General features: G+C 41.6%; 1 protein-coding gene across 1 annotated transcript in view; it reads left to right on the top strand.

The window, feature by feature from the left end:
- Positions 1 to 20437, top strand: part of LOC103347041 (trafficking protein particle complex subunit 9) — a 225767-nt gene that overhangs the window by 123076 nt on the left and 82254 nt on the right. The window contains exons 12-13 of the mRNA XM_070063804.1: positions 14166 to 14377; positions 18817 to 19128. The gene's annotated coding sequence lies outside the window, so the exon portion shown is untranslated. The remainder of the gene's footprint in view (positions 1 to 14165; positions 14378 to 18816; positions 19129 to 20437) is intronic.

Here is a 20437-nt window from a genome sequence, read left to right as displayed (position 1 = left end):
GACCCAAGGAGTTGGGCCATCTTCTACTGTTTCCCAGGCCATAGTAGAGAGCTGGATCGGAAGAAGAGCAGCTGGGACTAGAAACAGTGCACATACGTGATGCCAGTGCTTCAGGCCATGGCTTTAACCTGCTGTGCCACAGTGCCGACCTCTATTGCTTACTCTTACTTTTAGATTATTTCTACAGAAACATTTTCTTATATCATTTTTATAAAAGTCCTAGAATTTTCCACGTACACAGTTTTACTAACGTGCACATTGTGTCTTTCGTTTTCTCTGTAGTGTAAGTGCTTATTTTTTCTATAAGTTTCCATTAAACATTGATATTGTGTGCAGTGGATATGTGCATATGTTTAGGGGTAATAAATTCTTCAGTATAATTTATAGACTGATTTAAGAATAAATCCATATTCCCTTTTTTCTGCTTTCCTTCCAACACTGTCTCTTCCAGAGTCCACCTTCTATCCTTCTCTCTTTGTTTCTTTCCTCATTTCCTTCCTTTTTGTTCCTTCTATTTTTAGATAATATATTTTCAATTTATATTACAGTAATAGGGCTAATAAGAAGTTAAGAAATAAGAACAGGTGTGCCGGTGCTGTGGCATCCCACAGGGGGGTTGGTTCAAGTCCCATCTACTCCACCTCTCATTCAGCTCCATGTTGATATGCCTGGGAAAGCAGCAGAGAATGGCTAAATGTTTGGTTCTCTGCATTCATGTGTGATACCCAGAAGAAGCTCCTGGTTCCTGGCTTCTGCTTGGCCCAGCCCAGGTTGTTGTGCCCATTTGTGGGGTGAACCAGGAAATGGAAGATCTCTCTTTCTTTCTCTCCCTCCCCATCCACCTCTCTCCCTGTTTTCTCTTCTTTTCATCAATTTCTGCAAGGCATAATGTTAGTCCATGTTATATTCACAAGCTTACTTAACCACTAACCATAGTATTCATCAGGTAAAAGGTAGAGTGGACAGAGTTCCACATGTGCTGTGTAGTGTTCTTTTATCAAAAAGATATATTTTCTTTTTTTTTATTTTTTTTTATTTATTTTTTTTGACAGGCAGAGTGGATAGTGAGAGAGAGAGACAGAGAGAAAGGTCTTCCTTTGCCGTTGGTTCACCCTCCAATGGCTGCCGCGGCCGGCGCGCTGCGGCCGGCGCACCGCGCTGATCCGATGGCAGGAGCCAGGAGCCAGGTGCTTTTCCTGGTCTCCCATGGGGTGCAGGGCCCAAGCACCTGGGCCATCCTCCACTGCACTCCCTGGCCACAGCAGAGGGCTGGCCTGGAAGAGGGGCAACCGGGACAGAATCCGGCGCCCCGACCGGGACTAGAACCCGGTGTGCCGGCGCCGCTAGGCGGAGGATTAGCCTATTGAGCCGCGGCACCGGCCAAAAGATATATTTTCTTAAGTGGCAGAGTTCCAGAGATTGGGAGACACAGAGAGAGAGGTCTTCCATCTACTGGTTTACTCCTGAAATGGCCACAGGGCCCAGCGCTGGGCTGATCCAAATCTTAAGAGCCAGGAGTTTCTTCCAGGTCTCCCACATGGGTGCAGGGGTCCAAGTGCTTGGGTCATCTTCCACTACTTACTCAGAACATCAGCAGGGACATGAATTGGAACTGGGGCAGCTGTACTCAAACTGGCACCTAAAGGATATGCCAGCACCACAGGTGGTGGCTTAATCTACTAAACTTAAGCTCCAGGCCCAGTATTATATTCTTAACCATTGGTCTGTCAAGCAAAGTGTTTTAGGAATATATTTGCAGCAGTGGGAAAACCTAGTGGCATTTATTTTCTTGTTTTGGTGTTTTGATTTTATAAAATATATTAGCTTCCACATATAAGGTATTATCTTTGGTACTTTTTTTCTGGCTGATTTCTCAAACATGATGTCCTGCAGTTGCATTCAATTTGATGCCTTTGGTATATTTATTCTTTTTCCTCATCCATTCAACTTTTGTTTAAAAATCTTTGTGGATTCTTTGTTAGAAATACTGTGGTGATGGTATCTCTTTGATATGGTACGTTCATGTATTTTGGGTTATAGCCAGTCGTGGGATTGCTCCATCATATGGCAAGTCTGTTTCTGGTTTCTTAAGAAATCTCCATACCACTTTCCACAGCAGCTGCACTAATTTACACATTTACCACCATCATGTAAGTGTTCCCCATTTCCCACTTCCACCTAGTCATTGTGACTCTCTGTCCTTTGGAGCTTAACTGTTTTGAGAAGGTGAGCTGATATCTCATTGTGGTTTGAGTTGCATTTCCCAGATGGCTTGTGATATTAAGCATTTCTTTCATAGAATTGTTGGCCATTTGTATTTCTATGGAGAACTGTCTGTTCAGCTCCTTTGGCCATTTTGTATCTGCATTCATTGTTTCATTTTTTTTTCAGTTGCGGATGTATTCTGGAGAGTAATCCTTTTTCAGATAGGTGGCTCACAGATATTTTTGCTCATTCTGTTGGAGGACTCTTTACTCTATTGAGGATTTCCTGCTGTCCATAAGCTGTTGACTTTCATATAATCCCATTTGATTAGTTTTGATTTTATTGCCTTTGCCTTGAAGGTCTTTTCTAAGAGTCATACTGTACTTCAGTGTCTTCCAGCAGCACTTACTCTACATTTGCTTCCAACAGCTTCCTAGTCCCTGGTCTTACATTTAAGTCTCTGATCCATTTTGAGTTGATTTTCTTCTTTTCTTAGAGTAATGGATCTAATTTCAATCTCGTACATAAATACATGCAGTTTTGCCAACACTATTGGTTGAAGAGATTTTCCTTAGAGCAGTGAATGATCTGAGACCTTTTATCAAAAATCAGATGTCTGTACATATTGCTATTAATTTTGGGACTTGCATTGTTTTCTTCCATTGGTCAGTGTGTCATATTTTATGCCAGTGCTGTGATGTTTTAATTAGTGTTTATTTGTAGTGTGCTTTGAATCAGGTGTTGTGAGGCATCCAGGTACTTTTGTTTTGTTTTGTTTTTTTGGTAAGGAACCCCCGAACTGTTCTGGATCTTCTGTGATTTGTATGAATTTTAGGCATTTTTTTTTGGTTTTTCCACAAAGAATGTCATTGATATTTTGATGAAAATTTAATTGAATCTTTAGATTGCATTAGATAAGGTAGACATTTTAATGATACTGATTCTTCCAATCCATGAAAGGAAATATCTTTTCATTATTTGTGTCCTTGGTGATTTCTTTTATCAAGATATGCTAATTGTGATTATAGCTTTAATACATCATTAATGTTAAAAACTGCTGTTTCTACTGTATATTTATTTGTAAGCTGTAACTTCACTTAATTGTTTCACCAGTTCTAGCAGTGTTTTGGGTTCAAGCAGTGTTTTGGGTTCATTGTTTCAGTATTTCTGTTACAATATCGTGTCACCAGCAAGCCCTTAGAATTTGATGTTCAATTTTCAAACCTATTTGCTGCTTATTTCTTTATTCTCCCTCATTGTTCTTGGGAAAATTTACAGTACTACATTCAGGAAGAGTGGTAATAAGGGACATCCTTGTGTTGTTACATGTTTGAGACAAATGCTTTCACATTTTCCCCATCCAGCATAATATTGATTGTTTGTATGTCATACACAGTCTTTATGATTTTGATATCTATTCCTTCTATATCTATTCTGTGTATTTTAAATCATTTTTATTCTATTGATATCTCTGTATCTAATTAGATGATGATGTGTTTTTTCAAAAGATTTGTTTCACTTGTTTGCAAGAATTTATGTAGAGGGATAGAGGTAGAGCAAGAGCAAAAGTGATATAAGGAGGGAAGTAGGGAGGGAGATAGATTTTCTCTTTGCTAGTACACTCCCTAAATGACCTCGATGGCCAAACTGAGCCAATATTAAGTCAGGATCCAGAACCTTCTTCCAGGTCTCCTATGTGGCTGCAAGGGCCCAACTAACTGAGACATCCTCCGCCGCTTTCTCAGGCACGTTAGGAGGGAGCAGAATTGGAAGTGCAGCAGCCTGAATGTGGAACGGCACCCATATGAATGGAGGCATTGTGTGTTGTAGCTTTAACCCACTGTAACAAAGTGCTGGCGCTGACAATGTGGTCTTATTCTTCCATTTTTGATATAATTTATCATGTATATTAATTTGCAAATGTGGAACATCATTGCATTTCTGGGATAAATTCCAATTGAAGGTTATGCATGAGCTTTGACATGTGGTTTTGGTTTTGTTTGGCTAGATTTTTGTTGAGAATGTTTGCATCTTTTTCATTTAGGATCTAGGCCAGCAGTTTTGTTAGCATTCAGTGTTTAGCTATCTTGTGTGGTCAGAGTAATTCTGGCCTCACAAAAAGTGTCTGTTAGAGTTGAATCTTATTTGATTCAGTTCATTATTTTGAAATAGTTGGAAAAGTATTGGAGTTGCTTTTTAAATCTTCAAGCTCCTTGGTTACCTTTATTCAAAGGTATTTAAATTTTAGTAGCTATTGTGAATGGAATGGATTTTCAAAGTTGTTTCTTAGCCATGACATTGTGTGTATACAAATTCTATTGATTTTTCTGTGTTGATTTTATTTCCTGCCACTTTTCCAAACTCTATTATGAGTTCTAATAGTCTCTTGGTTCCCCCATTGATAAAATCATGTCCTTTTGAAAGAGGGATAGTTTGACTTCCTCCTTCCCAATTTGTATCCATTTGATTTCTTTTTCTTGCCTAATGGCTCTAAAACTTCCAGAACTATCTTGAATAGCAATAATGAGGGTGCATCCTTGTATGATTCCAGATCGTAGTTGGGAATGCTTGCAACTTGTCCCCATTCATAAGATGCTATCAGTCGGTTTGACATAAATTGCCTTGATGGTGTAGAGGAATGTTCTTCTACTGTCAGTTTGCCTAAGGTTTTCTTTCTGAAAGGTTTTTGCATATTTTCCAGCTGTTTTCATCTATTGAAATAATTACATGTTTTTAAATATTTATTTAATTGAAAGGCAGAGTTACGAAGTGAGGGAGAGAGATTTTCCAAGAATGTCCAATTCATTGGCAAGCAGTACATTGTAGCAATTCCTTATGGTGGGTTTCTATTATTACAGTTTGTTTTTTGTTTCTGATTTTAGTGATTGGGGTCTTATTCCTGTTTTTTTTTTTGTTTGTTTGTTTGTTTTGGAGATTTTCAGCAATTTTGTAAAAAATATTCAGTAACCAGATTTTCATATCAATGATCTTTTGTAATGTTTTTGCTTCAAGTTTGTTTATTTCTTCTCAAATTTCCATGATTTCTTTCATCCTACTAATTTGGAATTTGATATGTTGGTTTTCTAGGTTTTGTGATGCTTTGAAAAGCTCATTTATTTGATTCATTTCCAATATCTTGTTGTAGGTACAAATTGTTATAAAGTTCCCTCTGAACATTGTATTTGCTGTGTCCCATACGATTTGCTATGTTGTACTGTTATCTTTGATCATTTCCAGAGATTTCTTGATTTCCATTTTGGTTTCTCCTACGACCCACCATTCATTCAGGAGCATGTTGTTCGGTCTCCACGTGTTTGCGTATGTTCTGGAGTTTCTTGAATTGTTGATTTCCAGTTTCCTTGCATTTTTGTCATAGAAGATGCATGAAATGATTTCAGTTATTGAGTTTGCTTGGCTTGCTTTATGGCCTAGCATATGGTGTATCCTAGAGGAAGTTCCTGGGACTGATGAGAAGAATGTGTATTCTGGAAGTGTGGGATGAATAGTTCTGTGTTAGGACTTTAAGCAAGGCAGCCTGTTCCCAGGGACAAAGTGATGAATGACAGAGTCACCTACCATTGTGACATAAGGGGAGGGGCTAGGAAATGACCAAGAGAACACAGAGCAGGTGTTCTCATAAGATACTGTTTTTTATTTAAGATATCCAAAAAATCCATGCATTTCATAAATGCAAATTAAAGTACACAGTGATTGTCCCCACACTACTGCCCTCCCTTTCCGTGGAACAACCCCTACACTGCATTTGCTTGTCTGATCCAGGCAGTAGCCACAAGCCCCAATCAGGCCAAGGATGCTGGGCGGGTATGCGCCATTCAGCATGCCAGGCTGTGGCTCAGGCAGCTGGCCTCGGTTCTTCAAGGCAGCGTGACGTCTTCCATTGCCACTGTGTATGCTGGGAGGAAGGGGCGGGTGTTAATTGGGTGGCGCTTGTGCAGTAGGCCTCGGGGAGAAGTCGGATATGTCTGCGGCAGTGGTGTCATTGTCTGCTGCCAGTGGCATTGGTGGCAGCAGTACGGTAGGCTTGGCGAGTGTGGGAGGAATTTGCTGCTTTTAAGCTTATGGACAGAGAAATGCCCAGGACCTGCCTCAAAGGAGCCAGAATCCCGGCTCTTCCCAGCTGTGTTCTTCCCCCAAATCCGTAGGTTTGTAGGCAGCGGGCATAGGCATGGGCTCAGCTGTGAGGAAGCCTAGATGCAGGTGTCTGCCTCTCCTCCCCCCCACGGAGGACACGGATGTGACCCTGTACCCAGAGTGGACGCTGAACCTCAACTGCTGGATAATCTTGCTGTTCTGGAGACCCATAGCTTCCTGTCTTCATTTCATGGACATCAGGTTTGGTTCCATATCTTAGCTGTTGTGAACTATGCTGCAGTAAACGTGGGGGTACAGATAACCCTTTCAGATCTGCGAATTTCAATTTCCTAGGGTTAAATCACCAGGAGATAGATTTCTGGGTCATACGGTAGATTTATTTTCAGCTTTCTGAGGTATCCCCATACTGTGGTAGGCAGTGGCTTCCCCAGGTTACATTTCTACCAACAGTGTATTAGGGTAGCATAGTGCCAGATCCTCAGCAGCATTTATCGTTTGTTGATTTTAGTATGAGAGCCATTCTGACTGTGGTATGGTGAAACCTCATTGTCGTTTTGATTTGTGTTTCCTTGATGGCTAGTGATCCTGAGCCTTTTTTCATGTGTCTGTGGCCATATGAATTTCCTTTCTTGAAACATGCCTGTTCATGTCCTTTGCCCATTCTTAACTGGATTTTTTGTTTTCTTGTTGTTGAGTTCCTTGAGCTTTTTGTAGATTCTGGATATGAATCTTTTATCAGTTTCATAGTGTCCAGACCATTTTCTCCCATTCTTTCTGTTGCCTCTTCACATGGCTGAGTGTTGCTTTTTCAGCACAGAAGCTTCTCAGCTTCATGGAATCACGTTTGTCTGTTTCTGCTTTCATTACTTGTGCTACTTGCATCTTTCCTCAGAAATCTTTGCCTATGCCAATGTCTTTCAGTTTTCCCCAATGTTCTCTAGTAGTTTGATATTGAGTTTTATATTTTGTTCTTTGGCGTGTATATAATTAAGGTATGGTTCTTCTTTCATAGTTCTGCATGTAGAATTTTCTCAGGATCATTTTTTGAAAAAGCTGTCCTTTGCACCTGGGATTGATCTTTAGCTCCTTCTTCAAAGATAGATTAGTTGAGATGTGTATATTATTTCAGGTGATTCTTTTCTCTTCCATTTTTCTCTCTCTCTCTATTTTTTTTTAAACTTTTATTTAATGAATATAAATTTCCAAAGTACGACTTATGGATTACAATGGCTTCCCCCCCATACAGTCCTTCCCACCCACAACCCTCCCTTTTCCCACTCCCTCTCCCCTTCCATTCACATCAAGATTCATTTTCGATTATCTTAATATACAGAAGATCAGCTTAGTATACATTAAGTATGGATTTCAACAGTTTGCTCCCACACAGAAACATAAAGTGAAAAATAATAGATGATTTTTTTTAAATGATGATGAAATCAGATCAGACCTATTGTCATGTTTAATCCCAGTGAGAGTCAAGTTGGGAATTGATAATTTCTTTTTTTTTTTTTTACAGAGGATCAGTTTAGTATGCATTAAGTAAGGATTTCAACAGTTTGCACCCCCATAGAAACACAAAGTGAAATATATTGTTTGAGTACTCGTTATAGCATTAAATCTCAATGTACAGCACATTAAGGATAGAGATCCCACATGAGGAGTAAGTGCACAGTGACTCCTGTTGTTGACTTTACCAATTGACACTCCTGTCTATGGCATCAGTAATCTCCCTATGCTCCAGTCATGAGTTTCCAAGGCTATGGAAGCCCTCTGAGTTCTCTGACTCTTATCTTGTTTAGACAAGGTCATAGTCAAAGTGGAGGTTCTCTCCTCCCTTCAGAGAAAGGTACCTCCTTCTTTGAAGACCTGTTCTTTCCACTGGGATCTCACTCACAGAGATCTTTTGCCAGAGTGTTTTGGCTTTCCATGCCTGAAATACTCTCATGAGCTTTTCAGCCAGCTCCGAATGCCTTTAGGGCTGATTCTGAGGCCAGAGTGCTATTTAGGACATCTGCCATTCTGTGAGTCTGCTGAGTATCTCACTTCCCATGTTGGATCACTCTCCCCTTTATTTACTCCATCGGTTAGCGTTAGCAGGTACTAGACTTGTCTATGTGCTCCCTTTGACTCCCAGTTCCTCCACCATGACCAACTGTGAACTGAAATTGATCACCTGGAACAGTGAGATGGCATTGGTACATGCCACCTCGATGGTATTGAATTGGAATCCCCTGGTATGCTTCCAACTCCACCACTTGGGGCAAGTCAGCCTGAGCATGTCCCAAATTATACATCTCTTCCCTCTCCCATTCCCACTCCCATGTTCAACAGGGATCACATTTCAGTTAATTTTTTGCATATACCAAGCTGTTTTGATTGTAACTGCCCTTCGAGTTTTTTTTATGTTGTCTGAGATTGCTTTCACTATTCAGATGTTCTGTGTTTTCATGTAAAATTTCTCATTGTTTTCTCTCCACCTAGGCAAAATGTTATTTGACCTTTGATTGGGATACCATTGTGTCTGTAAATTGCTTATGGTAGAATGGATATTTTTTATTATGTTGATTTTGCCAATGAGTCAACGTGGAAGATTTTTCCATTATTTTGTCTTTTTCCATTTCTTTAATGTTTTATAAATTTCATTGTAGACATTTTCATGGATACGAAACTGGACACCAAGTTGACACAGAAGTTCAGCTGCTGGGTAGTCTTCCATTTGTGGATCCTGCTTGGCTTCCTGGTAAAACCTAGCTGGGCCTTCACCCTGGACAGGAGCTACTGATTAGTAGTACATGTGGCTGTGTCCTGTTGATGGCAGCCCTTGGGCCCAAGGGGAAGGGAAGGGAAGGGAAGGGAAGGGAAGGGAAGGGAAGGGAAGGGAAGGGAACCCTGTTCCCTGCGGTTGGGCTGGCCAGGCTGAGAGCAAGGTGAACTTCCAAGCTTTTGGAAGGAGGGTCAAGTTGGGGATCCCTATAGACATATGGAGACAGAAATGTGGGGGTCTAGTGTTCCTAGAATAGAGTGTTGGCCACAGAGACAGAGGTGAACAAGATATTGGTGAATGAGTTCTCTTGGGCTCTGCCGAGAATTAGGGGCCAAAGAACATGTTAATATGGGAAGACTGTGTCTCCAGGCAGTGGGAGGGAGACCTGGGAGGAAAACTGCATGTATGGACTCAGAGTACAAAACGTAAGAAGTCTGCTTTGGGGAGACGTGGTAGTAGTTGTTATGTTTTAGAATTTCAGGCTAAGGACGATGGGATTGCAAGTACTTCATGCAGCGGCAGTAGAGGGTTAGATGCAAATGGAAGAACCTGGGGCATGCAATGCTTTGGGAGCTGAAAACAGGTTATTTCTGTATGTCACCATCCTATGATAGAAAGGGAAAATAGAAGGATTGTGGGGAGGAAGGCAGGCCACTATGAGGAGAGTTGTAATAGGGAGGAGCTGGTAGATCTGCTTGTAAGAACTAGTGGAGTATCAGAGTGTGAGATCCAGGACAGGGCCTGGGGAGCAACCTTAGGAAAAGTGAGGGAACGGATATCAGGAGGTGGGCAGAGAGAACTTCCAGGAGGGACTGGAAGAATGTGTGCTGAGTTAATCAGGAAATTCGACCAAAGTCTACAGACTACCAAGAGATGGAGAAGATGTTATCTGAAAGAAAAGTGGGTTGGTAGGGGGCTTGGGAACATGGAGACCCTGTCTTTGTCTGGGAATGAAGTTTGTGGCTTGTAGTCAGTTTGTAGAAGTCAGAATTCTGGCAGAGGACTTTTCTTTTTGTAAACATGCTTTTCTTGGCTTTCAAAGGAGTGTCTGTGATGTGCCCACATTTGTTCTGGTTTTTTAAGATAAAGCAGAGAGCATCAAGAGAGTCCTTGAAAAAGTTTGTGGAAAAAGGAATTTTAAGGTATTTTCATTTGTGTGTGTGTGTATGTGTGTGTGTGTGTGTGTGGAGAGAGAGAGAGAGAGAGAGAGAACTTGTAAGAACTAGTGTCTACTTGTAAGAACTAGTGGAGCGGGCCGGCGCCGCGGCTCACTAGGCTAATCCTCCGCCTTGCGGCTCTAGCACACCGGGTTCTAGTCCTGGTCGGGGCGCTGGATTCGGTCCCGGTTGCCCCTCTTCCAGGCCATCTCTCTGCTGTGGCCAGGGAGTGCAGTGGAGGATGGCCCAAGTACTTGGGCCCTGCACCCCATGGGAGACCAGGAGAAGTACCTGGCTCCTGCCATCGGATCAGTGCAGTGTGCCGGCCACAGTGCGCAGGCCACAGGGGCCATTGGAGGGTGAACCAACGGCAAAGGAAGACCTTTCTCTCTGTCTCTCTCTCTCACTGTCCATTCTGCCTGTCAAAAAAAAAAAAGAACTAATGGAGCATCAGAGTGTGAGATTCGGGACAGGGCCTGGGGAGCAACCTTAATTAAAGTGAGGGAAAAGATATCAGGAGGCAGGCAGAGGGTCCTTTCAGGAGGGACTGGGGAATGGGTGCTGAGTTAATCAGGAAATTCGACCAAAGTCTCCAGACTACCATGAGATGGGGAAGATGTTATCTGAAAGAAAAGTGGGTTGATAGGGGGCTTAGGAACCTGGAGAACCTGATTTAGCCTGGGAATGATGTTTGTGGCTGAAGTCAGCTTGTTGAAGTTAGAATTAGAGCAGAGGAATTTCTCTTGGTAAATGTGTTTTTCTTGGCTTTCAAAGCAGTGTCTGTTATGTGCCCACATTTGTTCTGGTTTTTTAAAGTAATGCAGAGAGCATCATGTGGGTCCTTTAAAAATCTTGTAGAAAGAGAGATTTGTAAGTTTGTTTCTTTGTGTGTGTATATTATTATTATTATCATCCATTCAACTGCTGTTTGAAGTCTTTGACGATTTTTTGTTGTGGCTTCCATGAACCATACTACAATAAATATTGTGGGCATATCTCTCTGATACAATATGTTTATGTATTCTGGGTTATAGCCAGTAGAGGGCTTGCTCAATCATATGGAAAGTCTGTTTCTGGTTTTTTAAGAAATCTCCATACTGTTTTCCACAGCGACTGCACTAATTTGCATTCCCACCACCACTGTGTAAGTGTTCTCCTTTTCCCACATCCTCCTCCTCATTGTGATTCTCTGTCCTTTGCGTTTTAGCCAGTATGTACGTGTGAGCTGATATCTCATTGTGGTTTGGATTTGCATTTCCCTGATAGCTTGTGATGTTGAGCATTTTTTCCTATATTTGTTGGCCATCTGTGTATCTACGGGGAACTGTCTGTTGAGTTCCTTTGGCCATTTCATAACTGGATTGGTTGTGTTTTTATAGGTTTCTTTTTGAGTTGCAGGTGTATTCATGTTATTAATCCTTTTTGTATAGGTAGCTGACAAGTATCTTTTGCTCATTCTCTTGGATGTCTCTTCACTCTGTGATGATTTTCTTTGCTTTGCAAAGCTTTTAATTTCATTTGATCCCATTTGTTAGGTTTTGATTTTGCTGCCTTGGCTTTGAAGGTCTTGTCTAAGAGTCATCCCCTATTCCAGTGTCTTGGAGCTTTTCTTTCTATTTCCTTCAAAAAGCTTCATAGCCCCAGGTTATAGATTTAGGTCTCTCATCCATTTTGAGTTGATTTTCATATTTTGTGGTAGTCATGAATCTAATTCCAATCTTCTCTACAAATACATCCATTTTTTGCCAACAGCATTTGTTGAAGAGTTTTTCCTTACCCTAATGGATGGTCTGAGTAATTTTGTAAAAATCGGGTGTTGTACATATTTGCATTAATATTGGAGCTCACCTTGTTTTCTTCCATTGGTCAGTGTGTCACTTTTTATGCAAGTGCTTTGATATTTTGTTTAGTGTAGATTTGTAGAATACTTTGAATCCGGTATTGTGAGGCATCCGGGCTAACTTTGTTCCATTTTTTGCTCAGGAACACCTTATCTATTCTGGATCGTGTCTGATTTTGTATGAATTTTAGGTTTATTTCTGTAATTCTGTAAAGAACATCATTGGCATTTAGATGAAAATTTAATTGAATCTTTAGGTAGTGTTACGTAGAGATTTTAATTATATTGATTCTTCAAATCCACCAAAAGAGACATCTTTCCACTTTTGTGTCCTTGGTGATTTCTTTCATCAGTGTATGGTGATTTTCATTTAGAGCTCTTTGACTTCTTTGGTTAAATTTTTTCCTAAACTTTTTATTTATGTGGTTATTGTCCCTGGGATATTTGTTGATTTCTTTGTCAGTGAGTTCATCATTAATGTATAAAAATGTATAAAAACTGCTCCTTACACACTATGTTTATTTGTAACCTGAAAGTTCGCTGAATTGTTTCACTAGTTCTAGCAGTGTTTTTGGTGGAGTATTTTAGTTTTTTTCTGGTACTGTATCATGTTACCTGTAAGGATTTACAATTTCACTTTCTCTTTTATAATGTTGGTGCATTTCATTCTTTCTTCTCTTTTCTTTCACCTGTGAAAATTTACAGTATTGCATTCAATAAGAGTTTTGACATACTTGTGTTGTTACATGTTTGACAAAAATGCTTTCACATTTTACCCATCCAGCATGACATTGGCTGTTGATTTGTGATACATAGCCTTCAAGATTTTGATGCCTGTTCCTTTTATACCTACTTTGTGGAGTTTTTTTTTTTTTATCATGAATGGGATTGAATCTTTTCAGGTTATTTCTCTATCTAATGAGATGATAATGGGGCTTTTTTAATAAAAATATTTATTTCATTTGTTTCTAAGAATTAAAGAGAGAGAAGGCCAGCGCTGTGGCTCACTTGCCAATCCTCCGCCTGCAGGGCCAGAATCCCATATGGGCACCATGTTCTAGTCCCAGCTGCTCCTCTTCCAGTCCAGCTCTCTGCCATGGCCCTGGAGGGCACTGGAGGATGGTGCAAGTGCTTGGACGCCTGCACCTGCATGGGAGACCAGGAGACAGCACCTGGCTCCTGGCTTTGCATCAGTGTAGTGCTGGCCATAGTGGCCATTTGGGAGGTGAACCAACAGAAGGAAAACCTTTGTCTCTGTCTCTCCCTCTCACTGTCTAACTCTGCCTGTCAAAAAAAAATCAATAAAATAAAAAAAGAATTAAAGAGAGAGAAAAAGAGCAAGTGCAGGTGAATGAGATTGAGAGAGTGAGAGAGTATGAGAGCGAGAGAGGTCTTGCATTTGCCAGTACACTTCCGGAATGACCATGATGGCCAAACTGAGCCAATATGAAGTCAGGATCCAGGACCTTCTTCTGGGTCTCCCATGTGGCTTCAGGGGCCCAAGGAATTGGGACATCCTCCACCACTTCCCCAGGCATGTTAGGATTAGAAGTGGAGCAGCCAGAACACACACTGGCACCGACATGGAAAGACAGCACTGAATGCCGTGGCTTTAACGCGGTGTAACACAGCACCAGCCCTGCTTGTCTGACTCCGGGCAGCAGCCCCGGCCACTGACCAGGCCAAGGATGCTGGGCAGATATCCTCCATTCAGTACCCTGACCATGGGTAGTTTGGCAGAGTGCTGCACCAACAGGAGTGGCTCTGTGTTATCTCGGAGGTCTAGAGAGCTCCCCACTGCCCTGAGCTCTTCTGATCGGCTGGATCTGGATTGATGATGTTCCTGGAGCTTTCCTGATCATTATGAGCACAGGGCCGCAGTGCCATTTTAGAGCTAAGGCTGCTTCCCCTGGTTCATCAAGGTAGCTCGGCCTCCACTGACACTGTGTTTCCTGGGAAGAAGGGGGAGGTGATAGTTGGATGGCACTTGCACATTTAAGCTAACAGGACAGAGATGCCCAGGGGCTGCCTCAAAGGAGATGCGATCCCGTGACTTCCCAGCAGCGTTCTCCCCCGAAATCCGCAGGTTCAGAGCAGCGGGGGTGGGCAGCGTCTCAGCCATGAGGAAGCCGAGAAGCGGATGTCTGCCTCCCCTCCTCCCTCCCAGAGGACCTGGATGTGAAACTAACCCAGAGTGGACGCTGAAGCTCAGCTGCCAAGTAATCTCCCATTCCCGGAGAGACTGCACAGCTTCCTGCTCAATGCCAGGTGGGGCTTCATCCTGGAGAGGAGCAACAGGTGAGCAGATGTGGCTGCCCCAGTGGTGACTGTAGCCTGGGTGCCCAAGGGGAAGGGAAGGGACAGCCTGTTCCCTGGAGTTGGGTGGCCCATGCAGACAGAGATGTGGACTTCATTCCCATGGCAGGGAGGGTCATGTGGGTAGCCCCACAGGCATGGGGAGAAATGTAGGGGCCTGGTGGGCTTCAATAGAGTGTGAGAGCATGGAAAGAGGGGTGGGTAGGATGTTGGGGAATGAGTTCCCCCAGGCTCTGCAGAGCATTAGGGACCAAAGAACATGGTAATAGGGGAATACTTGGGTATGCAGGAAATGGGAGGGAGACCTGGAGGACAAGTGTGTGCTGTTGAGTCAGAGTACAAAACCCAGGAAGTCTGGTTTGGAGAGATGTGCTAATAAAAGTTTGGGTTTAGATTCCAGGCCTAAGAATGATGGGATGGAGGTATTTAGCGTGGTGGTGATTGGATTGTTAGATGCCTGGGGCATGCAAGGTGTTGGGAGCTGAAATCTGGTAATTTCTGTATATTGCCACTCTGTGATATAGACAGGGAAATGGAAGGAGTGTATGGAGGAGGTCAGGTGACTTTCAGTAGAGTTGTAATAGGGAGGAGCTTGTAGGTCTACTAGTAGAACTGGTGGAGTCTCCAAGTGTTAGACCTGGGACAGGGCCTGAGCAACAACCGTAGGAAAAGTGAGGGTAAGAAAATGGTGAGGGGTATAGTGTGGTCTTTCTTAGGGACTGTGGTATGGGTGCACGGTTAATTAGGAAACTTTGACAAAGGTCTCGGGAATACTAAGGACCTGGGCCATCTTTTTTTTTTTTTTTTTTGACAGGCAGAGTTAGATAGAGAGAGAGAGAGAGAGAGAGAGAGAGAGAGAAAGGTCTTCCTTTTCCATTGGTTCACCACCAAAGTGGCCGCTACAGCCTGTGTGTTGTGGCCAGCGTGCTGCACCAATCTGAAACCAGGAGCCAGGTGCTTCCTCCTGGTCTCCTATGTGGTTGCAGGGCCCAAGGACTTGGGCCAGCCTCCACTGCACTCCCGGGCCACAGCAGAGAACTGGACTGGAAGAGGAGCAACTGGGATTAGACCCGGTGCCCATATGGGATGCCAGCACCGCAGGAGGAGGATTCACCTCATGCACCATGGCACTGGCCACTAGTGTACTGTTTCGCCACATGCTTTCCAACATTTGTTGTTTGTTGATTTCTGTATGCAAACCATTCTAACTGTGGTGAGGTGAAACTTCATTGTGGTTTCGTTTTGCATTTCCCTAATGGCTAGTGATCCTGAGCACATGTGTCTGTTGGTCATTTGCATTTCCTTCCTTGAAGAATGCCTGTTCAAGTCTGTTTCCCATTCTTAACTGCATTGTTTGTTTTGTTGTTGTTGAGTTTCTTGAGCCCTTTATACATTCTGGATATTAACACTTTATCAGGTCATAGTTTGCATATATTTTCTCTCATTCTCTCAGTTGCCCTTCAGTTTGCTGAGTTTTCATTTACAGTACAAAAGCTTCTCAGCTTGATGTAATCCCATTAGTGTGTTTTTGCTTTTAGTGCCTGTACTTCTGGGTTCCAAGAAGTCTGCACATGGCAATGTCTTGCATCATTTCCACCATGTTCTCTAAGAATTTGATGGTATTAGGTTGTACATTTAGGTCTTTGATCCTTTTTTGAGTTGGTTTTTTTGTAAGAATAAGGTAGGTTTTTATTTTCATACTTCTGCATGGGAGATCCACCTTTTATGCACATTTTTTGAAGAGACTGACTTTGTCACATGGTTGGATTTTAGATCCCTTGTCCAAGATAAATTATTTGTAGATGTGTGGATTGAGTTTTGGAGTTTCTGTTGTGCTCCATTGGTCCACATGTGTATTCTTTACCAGTATCAGGCTGTTTTGTTTGTAACTGTCCTGCAGTATGTCTTGAATTCTGGTATTGTGATGCTTCTGGCTTTGTTTTTCACATATAAGATTCCATTAGCTATTCTGGTCTCTTGTGTTTCCATTTGAATTTTAGCATCTTTTTCCCCTAGATCTGTAAAGAATGTAATTGGCATTTTAATTGGGATCACATGAATTTGTAAATTGCTTTTGGTACTATGGACATTTTGATTATATTGATTATTTTAGTCCTTGAATATTAAAGCTTTTTCTATTTTCTGTGGCTTTTGTTTATTTCACTAATGTTTGCTAATTTTCATAGCAGACATCTTTGGCATTCTTGATTAAATTTATTCCATGGTATTTAATTTTTTGTAGCAATTGTGAATGGGATTAATCTTAGAAGTTCTTTCCCAGCCATGGCTTTTTACACATAGACTATTGATTTTTTGTGTTAATTTTATACCCTGGAACTTTACCAAAGTCTTATGAATTCCAGTATCTCTTAGTGGAGACTTTTATTTCCCCTATATATAGAATCCTGTCACCCGCAAGTAGGGGTAATTTGACTCCCTCCTTCCCAGTTTGTATCTTTTGATTTCTTTTTCTTGCCTAATAGGTCTGGCTAAAACTTCCAGGTCTATATTGAATAGCAAGGGCACAAGTTGTCATCCTTGTCTGATTCCAGCTCTTCACGGGGATGCTTCCAACATTTCCCCATTCATAAGCTGCTGTCTATAGGTTTGTCATAAATTGCCTTGATTATGTTGAGCAATGTTCTTACTATACTCAGTTTCCTTAAGGTTTTCATTATGAAAGGATGTTGTATTTCATCAAATGCTTTCTCTGCATCTATTGAAATAAGCCTATGGTTTATTTGAAAGTTTTATTTATTTATTTGTGAGGCAGAATTATAGGCAGAGTAGGAAAGACAGACTTTTTAATTGGTTGGCATACAGTCCTTTGTATTAGCTCCTGATGGGTAAATCTTTTAATCATCTGTGGTATCTGTTGTTACCTTTCATTTTTCATCTCTGACTTTACTGATTGGGGTCTTCTTTTTTTTAAGGATAGTTGGGCCAAGAGTGTATAAATTTTTTAAGCAAGTTCTTCATTTCACTCATTTTTATATTCTTTTTTTGATTTCAATTTTGTTTATTTCTTCTCTAATTTTAATTATCTCTTTCCTCTTGATAATTTTGCATTTGATTTCATTTTTTTTCCAAGGGTGCTACATTGGTGGCTCACTTATTTGATGCTTTTCCAATTTCTTGATATAGGCACCAATTTCTCTAAACTTTCCAGTATCTGATAAGTTTTGATATGTTATACTGTCATCTTTGTTTGTTTTCATCTTTTTTAAATTTTTTCTATGACTCACAGTTCCTTCAGGAGCATGTTCAGTCTCCATGTGGTTGTATATGTTCTTGAGGTTCTTGGTGTGGTCATTTGCCCCTTCATTCCATGTGGTCATGGAAGATGCATGGTATGATTTACATATTTTTTGAATTAGCTGAGACTTATGGCCTACCTTATTGTATATCCTGGAGGGTGGCTCAAGGCCTTAGTTCCTGTCAAACCATGTGGGAGACGTGGATGAAGATCCCACTTCTCAGCTTTAGTCCCATCTTGAGGGCATTTGGGGAGTGACTCAGTAGACGAGAATTGTCTCTTGCTATCTCACTCATCATGAATTATTAAAAATTTTACCTCTCTTTTTACCTAGAAGCTTGATTTAAAGTATTCAAACTTGATGTATTTCATATATACAAATTTAGAAACATTAATTATTCCCACTATACCCTCGCTCACTCCTACCCACCCACCTGAACATGCTCCCATCCCTCTTCATTTTTTAAAGATTTATTTATGTATTTATTTGAAAGTCAGAGTTACACAGAGAGAGGAAAGGCATAGAGAGGTCTCCCATCCGATGGTTCACTCCTCAGTTGGCCACAATGGTCAGAGCTGTGCTGATCTGAGCCAGGAGCCAGGAGCTTCTTCTGCGTCTCCCACATGGGTGCAGGGGCCCAAGGACCTGGGCCATCCTCCACTGCTTTCCCAGGCCATAGCAGATAGCTGGATCGCAAGTGAAGAAGCCGGTCTCAAACTGGCGCACATATTTAATGCTGGTGCTCCAGGCCAGGGTGTTAACCCACTTTGCCACAGCACCGGCCCCATCTCCCATCCCTCTTCATCCTCTATCCACTATTGCCATTCTTATTTTATACAAAAATCTATTTTCAATTATTTTATACTCATAATATAAAGCCTACACTAAGTATTCAACAGTTTGAAAGAATTAAAAAAAATCTGTTCCTGAACAGGCAAGACATGGTTTGTTTAAAATCATTCTATCTGCAAGACAAAAGTTGTCTAAATCATTGTATGTCAAAGTATCAATATCACTAATATAGATCACCTTTTAGGTACTCTGTTACCACATTATCACAGATCAGGGAGAATATACGGTATTTGTCTTTTTTTGGAAAGGCTTATTTTACAAAGTGTAAGGTTTTACAGTTGCATCCATTTTTTTTCTTTTTGCAAATGACAGGTTTTTTTCTTTTTTTTGTACCGGAAAACATTTCTTACCTGGAGCACACCGGAGATCAACACAGCCCCGCTATCCTAGCCCGGAGCCAAGACAGCTGTCACCCATGTTTTTGACGCTGCCTGGCCGCTTCCGGTGCTGCTGTGCTTACTGGGAGGAAGAGGCGGGTCCTAGATGCTGGCTCTTGCGCAATCAGCCTGGTGGAGAGCAAGACGAGATTATCTGGTGGTGGCGGCATGTCGTCGGCTGCTGGAATTGTTTGCTGATGGCGGCGTTTTTGGCAGCGGTACTGGCCCGGAGAGTGTGGGAGTGAAGGTGAGTTTTTCTTATGAAACAATGAGAGGCCTGGGACCTCGTGTGTGTGTGTGTGGGGGGGTCGTGGCTCCTCGAAGCAGTGTAGACACTCATGTCCGCAGGCTGGGTGGCCGTGGGGGCGGGCGGCAGCTCAGCTGTGGGAAGTGGAGAAGCGGGTGGCTGGGCTCGCGCTGGAGGACAGGACTGCGGGTTACAAGGTATGTTTATTTGTAACCTGTAACTTACTTATTTCATCAGTCCTAGCAGTGTTTTTCGTGGGTGTTTTAGTTTTCATTGATTTTTATGATTGTTTTTAGGATGTCTCTATCTTCTGGATTTAATCTTATCAGTTACATGTATTTGTTATCCAGGGATTTCTCCATTTCTTCTAGTTTTCCAGTTTATTAGCATATAGTACTGAATAGCAATTTCTCTGAAACCTTGTGTTTCAGTGATGTTGATTATAATCTCTGCTTTTTTTCTGTAATTTTATTTACTGGAGTTTTTATCATTTTTGTTAGTCTGGTTAGAAGATTATCTGCTTTTTAAAATTTTATATCATGTATGCAAATTTCATGTATTTCATATATGCAAATTCAAAACATACTGATACCTCTTCCCATGCTACCATCTCTCAAGCCTACACTCCCATCCTTCTTCTTCCTCCTTCTCTTGTTCCCACTCTTAATTCTTCATCAGTTAATGGTAGGGTGGGCAAGTTCCACGTGAGCTGCGTAGTGATCTTTTTTCAAAAAAATATATATTCTTAAGTGGCAGAGATGCAGAGATAGGGAAACACAGAGATAGAGGTCTTCCATCTGCTGGTTTGCTCCTGAAATGGCCACAGGGCCCATTCCTGGGCTGATGCAAAGCTAGGAGTCAGGAGCTTCTTCCAGGTCTCCCATTTGGAGACTGCATTTGGTAAGAGTGGTAAAAGAGGCATCCTTGTGTTGTTATATGTTTGACAAAATGATTTCACATTCTCCCCATCCAGCATGACATTGGTGGTTGGTTTGTCATACATAGCCTTTATGATTGTGATATGTATTCCTTTTGTGTATATTTTGTGTAGTTTTTTAATCATTTTTTATTCTTCTGATATCTGTATGTAATTAGAAGATGTGGTTTTCAAAAGATTTATTTCATTTGTTTGCAAGATTTATACAGAGAGATAGAGGTAGAGCAAGAGCAAAAGAGAGGGAGGGAGGGAGAGAGGTCTTCTGTTTGCTAGTTCATTCCCCAAAAGACCTTGAAGGCCAAACTGAGCCATCAGGATCCAGAACCTTGTTCCAAGTCTCCCATGTGGCTGCATGGCCCCAACTAATTGGGA

The sequence above is a fragment of the Oryctolagus cuniculus genome, chromosome 19 (genome assembly GCF_964237555.1).
Source record: "Oryctolagus cuniculus chromosome 19, mOryCun1.1, whole genome shotgun sequence".
Classification (NCBI taxonomy): domain Eukaryota; kingdom Metazoa; phylum Chordata; class Mammalia; order Lagomorpha; family Leporidae; genus Oryctolagus; species Oryctolagus cuniculus.
This window is presented reverse-complemented; position numbering and strand designations above follow the sequence as displayed.